General features: G+C 39.4%; 2 long non-coding RNA genes across 3 annotated transcripts in view; one reads left to right on the top strand and one right to left on the bottom strand.

Annotated features, from left to right (window-relative positions):
- Positions 1-253: 253 nt before the first annotated feature.
- On the bottom strand, positions 254-14,386 carry LOC130357914 (uncharacterized). Of its 2 annotated transcripts, none has more exons than XR_008889321.1 (3): positions 14,304-14,386; positions 6,221-6,376; positions 254-460 (listed from the first exon to the last, which is right to left on the bottom strand). It is a non-coding gene; the product is annotated as an uncharacterized LOC130357914 (long non-coding RNA). The 2 variants fall into 2 exon arrangements; XR_008889322.1 differs by lacking the exon at positions 14,304-14,386 and adding an exon at positions 6,602-6,739.
- The window catches only part of LOC130357915 (uncharacterized), a 170,054-nt gene continuing 160,084 nt past the window's right edge, over positions 6,011-15,980 (top strand). Inside the window, exon 1 of the long non-coding RNA XR_008889323.1 lies at positions 6,011-6,095. This is a non-coding gene — a long non-coding RNA (uncharacterized LOC130357915). The remainder of the gene's footprint in view (positions 6,096-15,980) is intronic.

The raw sequence follows: 15,980 nt of genomic DNA, 5'->3' as shown, positions 1-15,980 counted from the left end.
CACCTCGTCACATTTTCACCGTACATCCCAGGACTGGGATATGCATGTGTAACCAAGATTTTGGGGCACACAGGGTTCTGCGTCACTCTGCTATCACTGGTAGTGGCTTGGTATTCGGGGTCCACACACTGTGTCTGGGGTGCCAGCCATGCAGTTCATGCATCAAGTGCGGACATAAAAAAATCACCAAGTCTCAATAATGAACTGCGCCAAAGTAATATTAAGAGAGATATTTATTATAGATGACAGGACATGGTTTCAGTGCGATACTGATACTACAGATACCACATATTCATTAATTGAAAACAAAGAGAAAAAAAGGGGGGAGGGGGAAGCCCAAGGGTCGGCAACCTCGGAAGGGAAATGTTCTCAAACAACAGATGTGTGGATAGAAATTCTCCTCTATGGTTCTCCTCTGTAGTTCAGCCCCTGTCCCGTGTCCAGTGATTACACTAAAAAGCTAAAAAATTATAGACAAATTAATATATAGAAAAACAGATATAAATGTATAGGTGAATAGAATCACATCATAAAATCCAAACTAATGGGGGTATAGCCGAAGCATCAGTCTACAAAATTACACCCTATAAATCTGCGGAGTCACCTCGAGCTCAACGTTCAGGTCCTTCGGACGAAGGGACTGTAGTTCATGTATCCACTGTAATTCTCTGTGTTTAAGCATATTAGTACGGTCCCCTCCTCTTTTAGGGGGGGGGGGGAATATGGTCAATAATAACGCATTTCAGGTCTCTTTCTGTGTGATTAGCCTCGCTAACATGTATGTCCCTTAAACACTATGTATGATATTATTTTTTATGTATTTCACTTTTTATATCTATTGTATAATTAATGAGCCTCTATCAAGGTGTGTATAAAATGGCTCAAGGATCACTCAGTTGTAGCTTGACAAAGGGGGTGTGAGACCACAGAAACGTAGCTTGTTCACTTGGAATAAAACCTTTTTTCACTTGAAACTCCTGGTGTGCTGAAATCGCCCTTCTTTTCTCTGACTGGATTTGGACCCAGGACCGGGGTCCCAGAGATTGCTGGCACCCACTTATTTATTGCAATTTGGAAGTGCTGCTCTTCCACACACGATATATATATATATATATATATATATATATATATCAACTGGCTCCAGAAAGTTTAACAGATTTGTAGATTACTTCTATTAAAAAATCTTAATCCTTCCAATAATTATCGGCTGCTGAAGGTGAGTTGTTCTTTTCTGTCTGACAACAGTGCTCTCTGCTGGCATCTTTGCTTTTCTCGGGAACTGCACAGAGTAGAAGAGGTTTGCTATGGGAATTTGCTTCTACTCTGGACAGTTCCAGAGACAGGTGTCCTCAGAAAGCACTTAGACAGAAAAGAACAACTCAACTTCAGCAGCTCGTTAGTACTGAAAGGATTAAGATTTTTTTTATAGAAGTAATATACAAATCTGTTTAACTTTCTGGAGCCAGTTGATACAGTCATGGCCGTAAATGTTGGTACCCCTGAAATGTTTCAAGAAGATGAAGTATTTCTCACAGAAAAGGATTGCAGTAACACATGTTTTGCTGTACACATGTTTATTTCCTTTGTGTGTATTGGAACTAAACCAAAAAAGGGAGGAAGAAAAGTAAATTGGACATAATGTCACACCAAACTCCAAAAAGGGTCTGGACAAAATTATTGGCACCCTTAACTTAATATTTGGTTGCACACCCTTTGGAAAAAATAACTGAAATCAGTCGCTTCCTATAACCATCAATAAGCTTTTTACACCTCTCAGCCGGAATGATGAACCACTCTTCCTTTGCAAACTGCTCCAGGTCTCTTATTGGAAGGGTGTTTTTCCCAACAGCAATTTTAAGATCTCTCCACATGTGTTCAATGGGATTTAGATCTGAACTCATTGCTGGCCACTTCAGAACTCTCCAGCGCTTTGTTGCCATCCATTTCTGGCTTTTTGACGTATGTTTGGGGTCATTGTCCTGCTAGAAGACCCAAGATCTCCGATGCAAACCCAGCTTTCTGACACAGGGCTGCACAGTGTGACCCAAAATCCGTTGGTAATTCTCAGATTTCATGATGCCTTGCACACATTCAAGGCACCCAGTGCCAGAGGCAGCAAAACAACCCCAAAACATCATTGAACCTCCACCATATTTCGCTGTGGGTACTGTGTTCTTTTCTTTGTAGGCCTCATTCCTTTTTTGCTAAACAGTAGAATGATGTGCTTTACCAAAAAGCTCTATTTTGGTCTCATGTGTCCACAAGACGTTTTCCCAGAAGGATTTTGACTTACTCAAGTTCATTTTGGCAAAATGTAGTCTTGCTTTTTTATGTCTCTTGTGTCAGCAGTGGGGTCCTCCTGGGTCTCCTGCCATAGCGTTTCATTTCATTTAAATGTCGACTGACAGTTTGCGCTGACATTGATGCTCCCTGAGCCTGCAGGACAGCTTGAATATCTTTGGAACTTGTTTGGGGCTGCTTATCCACCATCCGGACTATCCTGCATTGACACCATTCAAAAAAATTTCTCTTCTGTCCACGCCCAGTGAGATTAGCTATAGTGCCATGGGTTGCAAGCTTCTTGATGATGTTCCGCACTGTGGACAAAGGAAAAACTAGATCTGTGGAGATGGACTTGTAACCTTGAGATTGTTGATATGTTTCCATAATTTTGGTCCTCAAGTCCTCAGTTCTCTTCTCAATTCTGTTGCCCGTGCTTAGTGTGGCACACACACACAATGCAAAAACTAAGTAAACTTCTCTCTTTTTTTTTCTGCTTTCAGGTGTGATTTTTATATTGCCCATACCTGTTACATGCCCCAGGTGAGTTTAAAGGAGCATCACATGCTTGAAACAATCTTATTTATCCACAATTTTGAAAGAGTGACAATCATTTTGTCCAGCCCATTTTTGGAGTTTGGTGTAACATTATGTCCAATTTGAATTTTCTTCCTCCCTTTTTTGATTTAGTTCTAATACAAACAATGGGAATAAACATGTGTATAGCAAAACATGTGTCACTGCAATCCTTTTCTGTGAGAAATACTTCATTTTCTTGAAAAAATTCAGGGTTGCCAACATTTACTGCCATGACTGTATATTAAAAAAAATATTTTTTCCTGGATAACCCCTTTAAAGGAAAGAATTTAATGTAATTACCCGAAAGAGCTCTCTCCCCATGCTTAGTCATAACACTGACCTCATGCCTGGGAAATGAAAGAGAAAAGACTGACTAACATTAGGAGGAATCATCCAATTCTGTGTCTCAATGAAATAAAGAAGCATCATATTTGCTCTGAAATGTCGCCTTCTTAGGCAAAAGTAGATTGGAGACATTTTCCATTTTACCTCTGATTAAAGGTAAAGTAGGTAAAGGAAAACATTGTGAAGATTTGCCAAAACTAGTGCAAAGAAAACATGAAGGAGTTGTTACATAAGTGTGCACACCCTTAAACTAATACTTTGGTGAAGCACCTTTTGCTTTTATTACAGCAATCAGGTAGGAGTTTAGCATGGTACATCTTCCTTGCAAAAATGTTCTAAACAAAGCTGGACTGGCCATGGGGCAAATTTTTCTTTTTTTTTCTTCTTCTAGTCTGCGGCTCCGGAAGCTCTGGCCACATACATAGAAACTACCACATTGCTCCCAGCTGCCACTGCGCCTGCTGTTAGACATGCTCCGCTCACGCATGCATGTCTGCTTCTAGTCCCTGAGGTTGCCATGCCTGCAACTGCTGGTGCCGAGTGGCCATACCTCAGTGTGAGGAAGAAGTGGGGGCCAGCAAAGTATACTGCAGTGGATGGAAGTTGGCATGTCCTGCCTCTGACCTCAACATGGCACTTGAGCAATCTTCATGGCGGCCGCAGGTCAGGAGGGTGGTTGGACTGGGGGTGAGGTGACCAAGGATGGGATGTGTGTATGTATTATGTATATATGCATTATGTATTTTTGTGTATATGTATGTATTATGTATTTATGTGTGTATGTATTATGTATTTATTTATGATGATGTGTGTATGTATATATTATGTATGCGTGAAACATGAGTGTGTATGATAGATGTATGTATGATATGTTTATGATAGATGTGTGTGTATGCATTTATTATGTATGTATGTGTGTGTATATGTTCAATAAGATTAAGGTCTGAGCTCTGTGGCTGGGCCATTCCAAAATGTTATTCTCCTACTAGTAAAGTAATGCTTTTGTGCATTTGATTATGTGCTTTGGGTCGTTTTCGCGCTGAACTTCTTCTGCAGCTTTCTAATGGATGCCTGAAGGTTTTGTGCCAAAATTGCCTGGTTTTTGGAACTGTTCATAATTCCCTCTACACTGACTATGACCCCGCTTCCAGCTGAAAAAAAAAATGCCTCAAAGCATGATACTGCCACCACCTTTCTTCACTGAGGATATATGTTCTTTGGGTGAAGTGCAATGTTGTTTTTTGCGCCAAACATACCTTTTGAAACTACTGATTGGCCAATAAGTTCAACCTTGGTTTCATGAAACCATAACACATTTTCCAATGTGCTTTGGGGGACTTGATGTTTGTTTTTGCCAACTTCAGCCAGGGTTGGATGTTTTTCTTTGTTAATGAAAAATGTGGAGAAATACCATGTACCCATGGATCAAATTTGGAAGGCAGCCATGTGTACTTCTCCTGCAACTTTCATAAAGCATTAAAGGCTAGACGTCTAAGCATCTAAGGGATCAGCACTTAGAGCTGAAAATCAGTAACCTTTACTCTCTAGTTTACCATTGATGTACCATTCCTGTACTGTCATAGGACGACCAGGAAGTGGAAAATTTACCTGAAGGCAGCATACATTTACCCACCCAATAAAAATAATATTGCAGCATACTATACATGCTTTGGTGGCTTCTGCAGTAGTCTTATTGGAGATACCCAGGTGTACATAACACTTTTCTACACATTTTCAAATTTTTTTTGTTTCAGAAATGAGATGTGCCATTTTTTTAAATGAATTTCACACATAATAATGAAATTTGTTAGTTGGCTCTAGTTTTCATGCAACAGACATTTTACATTTTCCAACTACAGGTAATAGTCTAATAATCACTGCTCTACAGGTAAAAAGTTGGGAGCGTGAAATCAGCTGCTCTTACATACTTTTTCGTTGCAAACAACGAAAATAACATTAAAAAAATTATATTTATATTTCCATGATATAAGCAACCAACTAATGAAGTAAGGTTTATAAAATGCATGATGCAACTTACACCATAGATTACATAGTCAGTATTGGTGACCAACAGAAAACCGCCAAGCGTACCAAGATGATGCAATATTAGCTAATATTATGTCACCAAATTCTATAAAAGTAGCAGTATCTGTTCTTTGGCGAGTTTAGGGTGGGTTAACACTGCATTTACTAACTATGGGAACCAGATCCGGCCAAGGGGGAGTGAAAACCGCGCTCTTCCGTATCCCACCCAGACCCAGACCCCTTCTCATTCATTTGAATGAGCCCTCCGGAGTCACATAGTGACATTTTTGCCCCATATCTGGTTTTCGGACTGGACTGAAACCCACAGCATCCCACTGTTTTCAGTCCGATCAGAAAACTGGATACAGGGCAAAAATTAGGTTTTAACTGCCCCAAGCTGGATCCGGGTCCTGTAGTTAGTAAACCCAGTGTGAACCCACCCTAAACTCGCCAAGCAACAGATACTGTGACTTTTATAGAATTTGATGACGTAATATTAGATAATATTGCATCATCTTGGTTTGGTACGCTTGGTGGTTTTCTATTGGTCGCCAATACTGACTATGTAATCTATGGTGTAAGTTCAATCATGCATTTTATAAACCTTACTTCATTACTTGGTTACTTATATCATGGAAACTAGAGCCAATATAAATTTTTTTATGTTATTTACGTTTTTAGCACCCCAAAATTATGTAAGAACAGCAGTTTTCATGCTCGTAACTTTTTACCTGTAGAACAGCGTAATTAATTAACTATTTTTCTTTCTGATTTTATTGCTAGATCTATCTCTTTTATTCTTGGTCAATGAGAATCCAATAACCCATTTGTGTGCTGCCTACGTACTCCAGGAAATGAAATTTTAGGTAAGATACATTTTTCACATTTTATTTACAGTATGGCAAGCTGATAATGTTATGTTCCTGACAACGATCTGCTGGGAAACTTTGGGTAGAGTAATAATGTCCATTGTTACAGACTAAGTACACACCTCCATGGCAGCAGTATTCTCTAATGGCAGTGGCCTATTTTTGCAAGATAATGCCCCCAGCCACACTGCAAACATTAGTACAAGAATCATGACAAGACGTTGACTTTGCTTCCAAATTCTTGAAATCTCAATCCAATTAATCATCTGATAGATGTGCTGGAAAAAACAAGACAGATATTTGAACAACTCACATTGCAACATACAGGACTTGCAACATAAGGATCTGCTGTACAGTCTTGGTGCCAGATCCTACTGGACACCTTTAGAAGTACTGTGGAGTCAATGACTTGAAGGGTCAGAACTGTTTTTGCTGGCAGTACTGACAGCTGACATCACTGTAGGGTTTTAAAATAATTGTATCTGTCCCCATCATACACTTACCTACTGTTTTCTACTCCATCTAAACGCACACCTTCTGTGTCATCTATCAAGGAACAGATAAACTGGAGAAAGCAAGGTGTTTTTGTTTAGCAGTGAATATCATCTTCCATTTATGTAGAATGTACTGTGGTGAATTTATGTAGAATGTACTGTGGTGAAGATGTTTAAACTTTATGCTTCAAATAAATATAAGCTTGTAGTCTACTGTGTACAAAAGCAAAATCAGCAAAACTCAGGAAAAAGTGCCCAGGATGCATCTGTTTCCAGTTTATTTTGTGATAAGCTGGGAAAACAGAATGTTTGATGTACTGTAACTGGAAATGGAAAGTAACAATTTCAGTGTGCTGCCTCTTTAGGAAATGGAAAGATGAAGACAAAATGAGGGAGACAGAGAGATGAGTAAACAGGAAGCAGCCAATGATGTGGAAGGAATGTGTTACAGGCAGCACGTCTGAAAGGGAGAGGGTTTCCGTAATTTGACTTTCATAATACTGCACTTACGTGATATTAGTAAACCAGACAAACACAGAAAAGAACACAAATCCAAGTACTGATCGAGCCAACCTCCTCCCTCATATTTCTTTGGTGTCAGATTCTGCTAGACAATTGTATTAGCGCAGTAGAAAAGACAAGGCGAACAAAATGTATAGAAACTTTATGTGGGAGCAGAATGTGGGAAAGTAATGGGGAAATATATATATATATATATATATATATATATAAATGCTGTAACTTGAGTCATAGCAGCCATACATGGTTATACAAATGGGTTTGATTATATATATTCATCATTCTATGTGTTTATTCGTTCATCATTACATGTAAATATTGACTCAGGTAGACATTGTGTAACAATACTGTCAGGTTTTTGTTTGTTCACTTATGTCCCCTTTACCAATCTAGTGGTGAGTTGTAATGAACAGCAAAGCCTTCTATGCACGTACCTTACTTAAGGCAAACACTTTCAGAAGTGTTTTATCTCCTGAGGATCTTAAACAAACCTCTTGTTCCTGCTGAACTGCAGACCAGCAAAGAACCAACAGTTTCTATTAAATTCATACCTTTGTGTTTTGGAGTTATATGTACACTTCTTCATTCAAATGATAACAAGTCAAGAACCCTCTCTAAGGTACAGGTTAGGGCATCTCAAATTCTTTCAGCTCTAGGTCAGATATTTTTTTCTGAATTAATGGAGAAGAGAATCTGTAAAGATTTGCTCATATACTTCCTAATAGGTGGTCAAACTAATTGTGTTCTGATATTCTTAACGCGTAATTATAGTGAAACAAGTGCACCGTATTATGTTTTTTAGTCACACACCGTATTATGTTTTTTAGTCAGTTATTTGGTTAGTATTTTTAGCCAGACCAGGAGTGAAACTAAAGCAGAGAAATCTATGATTAAAATATGTACAGCTTTTTTTAGGCGTTGAGCCCAATTCTGATTTGACCTAAATATATTGGCAATACCGTGTGAACCCAGCCTTAAAAAGAAACTGCAGATTTAAAGTCTATTTATATATGTGGTGTGTTCTGTTGGTGGCTCTTGCAATGTAATAGATGGAAATGTGCACATTGCACATGGATCTTGAATGTGGCATACCAAAAATTTAAATTCTTTGTTTTGTTGAGATAAAAATTGCAGAAGGTCAGGATTGTCTAAATATAAAGAATACACAACACTGTGGAACACAGTAAAATAGTACATAAACAGCGCAGTTATTTAAAAACTAAAATAGACTGAAGACTTGGACATAGTAAAAAAAAGTTTCACATCAGTTCCTTGTTTATTTGAAGCATTACATAGGTCCATGTGTAAATATTCTCCATGCTATGCAGTCTAACAATATTCTGATATGTCATAGAGAAATTAGAGACATTATAGTTCTGCTGAAATCTATCACCCTGCCAATATAAGCTCTGAGATCTCTAGAACTGGAGAAAATATAAAGGAAGCTAGGGTCATGGATGCCTGGATGCAGAATTATACTTTGGTGCCCCAGTGGGCACGGCTATCTCCTCCCCTTTACAAATGTATTTTTTATACATGGCAATACAGCACAAAACTACAACTCCTATCATGCCCGTAAAGGGAGTTTTGCAACATCCATTGGTTGGTAAATATGTAGAGTATTACCAAGACTTTGAAAAGTCACTACTTATAGTCAGATATACTTGAGTACCTAACACCTCCCAAAAAACACTAGAGGTTAACACAGGTACTTTCTATGCAATATAATACTGTATACCTATAATCAATCTGAGTAAATTGCCATCATACTATTACTGAATAAATCCAGTATATTGAGACCACTAATACCAGTATACAAGGAGGAATATTATCACAATACATATTACCATCTTCTGTTACTGGCCAAATCCAGTATACCAAGACCAATAATACCAGTATACAAGGGGGAATATTATCACCATAAATATCACCATCATACTGTTACTGACCGAATCCTGTATACTGAGACCAATATTAACAATGCCAGTATATAAGGAGGAATATTATCACCATACATATCACCATGATATTGTTACTAACAAAATCTTCTATACTGAGAACAATATAACCAATAGTACCAGTATACATGGGATAAATAATAGCTCTACACCATTACCACTGCATAGTGACTAAATATGTTACCAACATAAAGTTGCTGAATAAAATCCACTATACAAAGGCCAAATTCCGGTCCCCGCCGCTAGCCGGTTGTGGACCGGATCGGGATGCCTGCTGAAATCATTCAGCAGGCATCCCGGCACATCGCCCAGGGGGGTCCTGAGACCCCCCCATGTCGGCGATCGGAGAAAATCGCATGTCAATTCAGACTCTGGTGACCCAATCACCCGGAAAATAGGGCTGATCGGAGTTGTCAGCGACAGCCCCGATCAGCCTAAGGGATAGGAGTGAGGTTGCAGAGCTGCGATCTCCTCCTATCCCCTGTCATTAGCAGAACAGAGTTCTGACCAATGGCAGCGCAGGACAGGGGGATGTCGAGGGGATCGTGGGAAAAAGATGGAGGCCGTACCTGCAGGAAAAGATGCCTGGGGACCCGGGATCTTCGCTGGAGACTGCTGGATCCTGGCTCAGGTAGAGAATCGTCGTGGGGGGGGGGGGGGGGGGGAGGATTGAAAGTGAAAGTAAAGCAATCTTTACTGTGGCAACCACTAGGAAGGCCAAACTGCAACTCCCAGCATGCCCATACAGCCAAAGGCTGTCTGGGCATGCTAAGAGTTGTAGTTTTGCAACATCTGGAGGGTCACAGTTTGGAGACCAATGTTACAGTGGTGCCCAAACGGTAGCCCTCCAGATGTTGCCAAACTACAGCTCTCAGCATGCCTAGACTGCCCAGGCATGCTGGGAGTTGTAGTTCTGTAACATCTGTCCCTTAGGATTTAGCAATTTTCATACATTTTTTTAAAATTGCTGCTCTACTTTGAAGCACTCTAATTTTTTCAAAAAGCTAAAATATCTCCATTTTATGATGCCAAATTTGGGGATTTTTCACCAAAAAAGGATGCAAGTAGCGCCGAAAATTTACCACCAAAATAAAGTAGAATATGTCACGAAAAAAAGTAAATCTCAGAATCAGAATATTTGGTAAAAGCATTTTCGCGTTATTAATTCATATAGCGATGGTGGTCAGAATTGCGAAAAAGGGCTCAGTCCTTAAGGTGAAAAAGGGCTGCGTCCTTAAGGGGTTAATAAATGCACATATTGTAAAATCACTCTCTATAAACAATAAATGTTCTGCACTTGAGTCACATTTAAGTCTGTGCCCTGATACCCACAGTGTTAGGGCCAAGTGGGACACGAGTGCAGAACATTTGGAGTCTGCCATGGGTTTTACTGACTGTTTAAACTGTTGCATTAGCTTAAACACATGTTGTATTTTTTCAGCCTTGTTTTTATTTATTTTTTATTGCAAATATTATTAAAAAATGCTGAGGACATTTATAGTATAACATGCTTAGCTTAGACTCTGTTCACACTTTGTTTTTTCCCATCAGGTTTCTGTTCCTTTTATTGCTTAGCATAGTGGTTGCACTATTCTATCCAGAAAAGGAAGAAAAAACTGATTTCTTCAGTCCCCTTACAAGTCAACAGTTAAAAATGTAACAGATCTATTATACCTATAATGATTTCTGCAATTATGTAAGTCCTTGCTCTTTTATCAATAGGGTGTTAAGGGAGTACTTCCAAAAGTGAAAGCCAAACATTGCCAAGCACCGCTCGATAGACAATGAATGAAGCATGGCAGTCTCAGAGCTCCCTGCTGCGGGCGGGCAGCACTGTGTCTACAGCAGGAAATCCACCTATAGAAGCGGACGCATTGATCTACCCAGCCGCAGCAGGGAGCACGCTCTTTTGACTGTTGTCGGCGCATCCAAAGCGTGAAATGGCTTTGGATGTGCTCCAAGTGACCCTACCCTTAAATAATAAATTGCAGGTAAATGGGAGCTGAACTTCATGTACCAGCTCTACAAAGTTTCTGAAGACCATAGGGGTGATTACAGTGCAGTTACATCCAGTGACTCACAGGTACATGTTTCTGATCAAAGAAACCTTACCTTATACCAAGGTAATCATTTTCCCCAATAAGGTGGTCTCAGTACTAGTTTTGTCTAGATAAATGTAAGGGGACGATGAGGTGCACAGATGTCCATTGTGGTAATATCTTTACCAGTTTAATTTGATCCCCAGAATGGTTTGGACTAAGAGCAGAAGAGATGTGGTTAACTTTTAGTTGTAAATTTAGAAACCCAGTTATTTAGAGCCTGTTGGAGAACTACACATAGTTAAAATGTACGTGAGGCTAAACAACAGTATCTTCGACCCTAGCAGAGGTATCCCAATTTTTACAACTGGACAATAGTTGACCTAATCTTATTTGAAATCTCCACTTGTCACAGAAATTAGTAAATTACAATTATTATTATTATTTTTTTTAAATCTGTTAATTTGTGTGGGGTTGAACAGTAACACTGGCCCTGATTTAGTCCAACCGACTTTTTTTCTTGGTTTATGCGCCTAGATTTTTGTTGCACCATTCGTACGACTAATTCTGCACCCAAATTTTACACCGCACAACCTACACTTTTGAAAACCCTCAGAGTGTTTTTTTGTTACAAGAAAATGGGCGTGGTTAACCAAAAATGGGCGTGTTCCCAACAAAAAGCAGAAATTACCACCAAGAGGATGTGTAAAAACTACCAAAAGCAAGTGATTTTGGCAAAGGCACAGCTTAACATGGTGGAGAGTGCTTAAAGCGTACCCATCAGATCCAACCAAAAAATTTTTTTTAATATCGCTCAGTACCTAATCCTGACCATGTACATCAAATTTTTATGTGTCTAGCACCTTTATTTTTTATTACACTTTTAATTCAGCTCACTATTCTGAATTCCTCTCAAAGGGAGGGGGCGTGGCCCTGCGCTCACAGCTGTCAATCAATGAAGTGTGTCCATGACATAGGTGATGACGCATGGAAATATGAATAGGTGTATATATAGGCAGTGCAGGGGACCATAGAAGAGCAGCGCATCTATACATTATACAGGAGGATCGCAAGGGACCCCGGTGATCTTTCAATTAGTACAGGTACTACTACTCCCATCATAGAACAGTGTGTTCCATGCAGAGAGTAGTAGTACAACCTAAAAAAAAAATTTTTTTTTTATTATTGTCGGCTACATTTTTTGTGCCCTACCTGCCCACATAAATTGATCACTGTTTAAAAATTAATTAAGATTTTGTTATAAAAAAGATGAATTTCATTAAATCCAATATTTTTCCATCACTACTATCTTTTTTATTATTATTTTTTAATGGTACCCTACGAAATTTTAATGAAAAAGGTATCTCCATCACTTTTTTGGATCACTAAAGTCCAAAAGAGAATAAAAACCGCCTGCAAAAATGCCAAAGTTAAAACCCACATGGCATTTTTCTTGGTGTTTTTCACTCCCATAGACTATGGGAGGAAAACGCCAAGATTTTCCCGAAAAAACGCCAAAGTCTTGACAAGAGGACGTTTTTTAAAAACTGCCAAGGAGCCCAAAAATGCCAAAAGGATTAAAAAAAATGCCAAAATGAAAAATGCCAAGTGGATTTGGCATTTCGCAGTTCCCTATTGACTTGCAGCTAACATCTGGCCGCAGCGTTTTTTCACAAAAAAAACGCAATGCAGCAGAATGGGCGTTAACATTAGGCCGGGTATTTGGCATACATCACAAATATCACAAAAACATGCAGGGGGAATTTATCATTGTTTTGGTGTATATTTGTCACACAGTTAGTGCTGTGCAGTGTTTTGTGCTCATTTTCATGACCCTTAAATGGGCACTGTCACCAACTTTATTTTTTGATATGTTGTAGTACTTATGTACTACAAAATATCTCTAATATACTTTTATTTTATTTTTTTTCCATTAAAAAGGTTTAATTTACATTTAAAAACCGGCCACTGAAAAAGGACTGATTTTGGAGTGGCAATCAGTCCTTTTACAGTTAGGCTGCACTCGCTCCCTGCCTGTCAATCAGACAGGCGGGAGCGAGCGCATTGTCTCCCCGGCCACTGGCTGGGAGGCCACTCCTCCCGCACATCGCCGCCGCCGCCTCGTTGCCGCCGCTGTCCCTGCATGCCCGCTGCTGGACTCTGCAGTAACTGCAAGTGTAATGAGGGAACGGGGTATGCGGGGCGGGGGGGGAGGAGGGAACGGGCTAGTGCCGTAGCGGGGGGGGGGGGAACGGGCTAGTGCCATAGCGGGGGGGGGGGGGAACGGGCTAGCAAAAAAAAAAAAATAGGATGGTGGGAGCTACCCTTTAAGTATACACTTTTTTTTTTTCAAACTGTATATGAACCAGTTGTTAAAGTTACTTTTTTGCAGTGGTAATGACTTTATCAAGTACAACTTTTCAAAAAAAAGTTGCAAATTTTTGCGTAAGAACCAACAAAAAGTCGCAAAAATACACCAGTCCAGATTTAGAATAGACTCCTTGTGCCTGGTAGGTGACGTCTGTTAGGAAGATAGGGGGGGAAAAATTTGTGCATGCAAAGTATTTTTCTCCTGCTCTCTTCAGCCGCAAAACAGAGTTATAACGGACGTTAGAGGAATCACAAGTCACTGGACCACCACGTCCACTTAAGCTAACCTTAACCACAAATATCCAGAATAGAAAATTAGCTAAAATTAAATTTATTCAGTATAAAAATTACACAAAAAGTCCAAGCATATAGCTGACTATAACATTGAAGCAAGACAGTCATGATGATGGTTCTTCCAGTGGCTTTATCAGACATCAAGATGTTCATAAATTAGGGTCCAAACTCCTTCATGTGGGTCTGAATGGTATCCACATTAGTATACAGAGGGGCAATAATTAATCATGATGTCCAACCCTTCTCAAAACATGTCCCCCACTGCTAGCTTTGATAGAGCATCCTCCATTATGAAACATATGGGGGGAGATTTATCAAAACCTGTCCAGAGGAAAAGTTGCTGAGTTGCCCATAGCAACCAATCAGATCGCTTCTTTCATTTTGCAGAGGCCTTTTCAAAATGAAAGTAGCAATCTGATTGGTTGCTATGGGCAACTCAGCAACTTTTCCTCTGGACAGGTATTGATAAATCTCCCCCATAATGTATAATATTCGTGCACTTCTAGGACCACTGAAAGGACTGACACTTACTCCACAATGTTACTGTCCTTTCAAGCATAATACCGCCTGACAGGAAGGAGAGGGAACAAGCCACGGATAGACTGGATACCTTGTATGTGATAGCATATACATATGAAACTGTCAGCCTCAATATAAAACAGATAGGGAAAATCTCTGCAAGTCTGATTCCCAGATATAGGGTGCCTTGCCACCCTCAAAAAAGTCACCACCATCCAGGATTACAGAGAGATAGTGGTCAGGAGCCGGAGATGTTTGAAGTGGAGGGTGGCAAGGCACCCTATATCTGGGAATCAGACATGCAGAGATTTTCCCTATCTGTTTTATATTGAGGCTGACAGTTTTATATGTATATGCAATCACATACAAGGTATCCACCCTATCCGTGGCTTGTTCCCTCTCCTACCAGTCAGGCGGTATTATGCTTGAAAGGACAGTAACATTGTGGAGTAAGTGTGCGAATATTATACATTAAATGTTTCACAATAAAGGATACATGTGGAGCAAAGCTAGCAGTGCGGGACATGTTTTGAGAAGGGTTGGACATTATGATTAATTATTGCCCCTCTGTATACTAATGTGGATACCATTCAGACCCACATGAAGGAGTTCGGACGCTAATTTATGAACATCTTGTTGTCTGATAAAGCCACTGGAAGAACCATCATCGTGACTGTCTTGCTTCAATGTTATTGTCAGCTATGTGCAACCTGTATTTGTGCCATCTATGTGCTATATATATGCCTGCTATATATGTGCCATTTATGTACTGTATGTTATGTACTAATTTGCTCTATAGAGTGGAATAGTACAGTTGGTATATTTATATATTTTTCTACACCTCCATTTCCATCTTCATGTATACATCTCAGCTGATTACCCCTGATGAACTTTATCTCTCTCTATGTACGGGGAAACGTGTCGGGTTAATTTAATTTTGGAGATTGATCCTTTGGAACACTCCAATATTGGAGTTCCTCCAACCTGAATGGTTAGTTGTTTTTTAATGTTGTTTGGACTTTTTGTGTCATTTTGATACTGAATAAAGATAATTTTAGCTAATTTTCTTTTGTGGATACTTGACGTTAGAGGAATTCCATTCAAGTCATTGGGATCCTCTTTGCCCATTATGACTCCCATTAGGCTCTGTTACAATAACGTTAAGGGCGGTCAAAGTGAAAAAAAAAAAAAAAAAGCCTTAAAGGGGTATTTCAGGCAAAACCTTTTTTTATATATATCAACTGGCTCCGGAAAGTTAAACAGATTTGTAAATTACTTCTATTAAAAAATCTTAATCCTTCCAATAGTTATTAGCTTCTGAAGTTTTCTGTCTAACTGCTCAATGATGATGTCACGTCCCGGGAGCTGTGCATGATGGGAGAATATCCCCCTGGGGAACTGCACAGCTCCCAGGACGTGAGTCATCAGAGAGCAGTTAGACAGAAAACAACAACTCAACTTCAGAAGTTAATAACTATTGGAAGGATTAAGATTTTTTAATAGAAGTAATTTACAAATCTGTTTAACTTTCCGGAGCCAGTTGATATATAAAAAAAAGTTTTGGCCTGGAATAGCCCTTTAATGTCCATAGCCACTTTAAGGCTAAGTTTCTACTTGTTTTTTTGGGGGGGAAAAATGACAAGAAAAACGCCATTTCTGCTGCATTGCGTTTTTTCGGCCAAAAAACGC

This window comes from Hyla sarda, chromosome 2 (genome assembly GCF_029499605.1).
Source record: "Hyla sarda isolate aHylSar1 chromosome 2, aHylSar1.hap1, whole genome shotgun sequence".
Classification (NCBI taxonomy): domain Eukaryota; kingdom Metazoa; phylum Chordata; class Amphibia; order Anura; family Hylidae; genus Hyla; species Hyla sarda.
The sequence above is the reverse complement of the archived record's forward strand: the minus strand, read 5'-3'. Positions and strand labels throughout refer to the sequence as shown.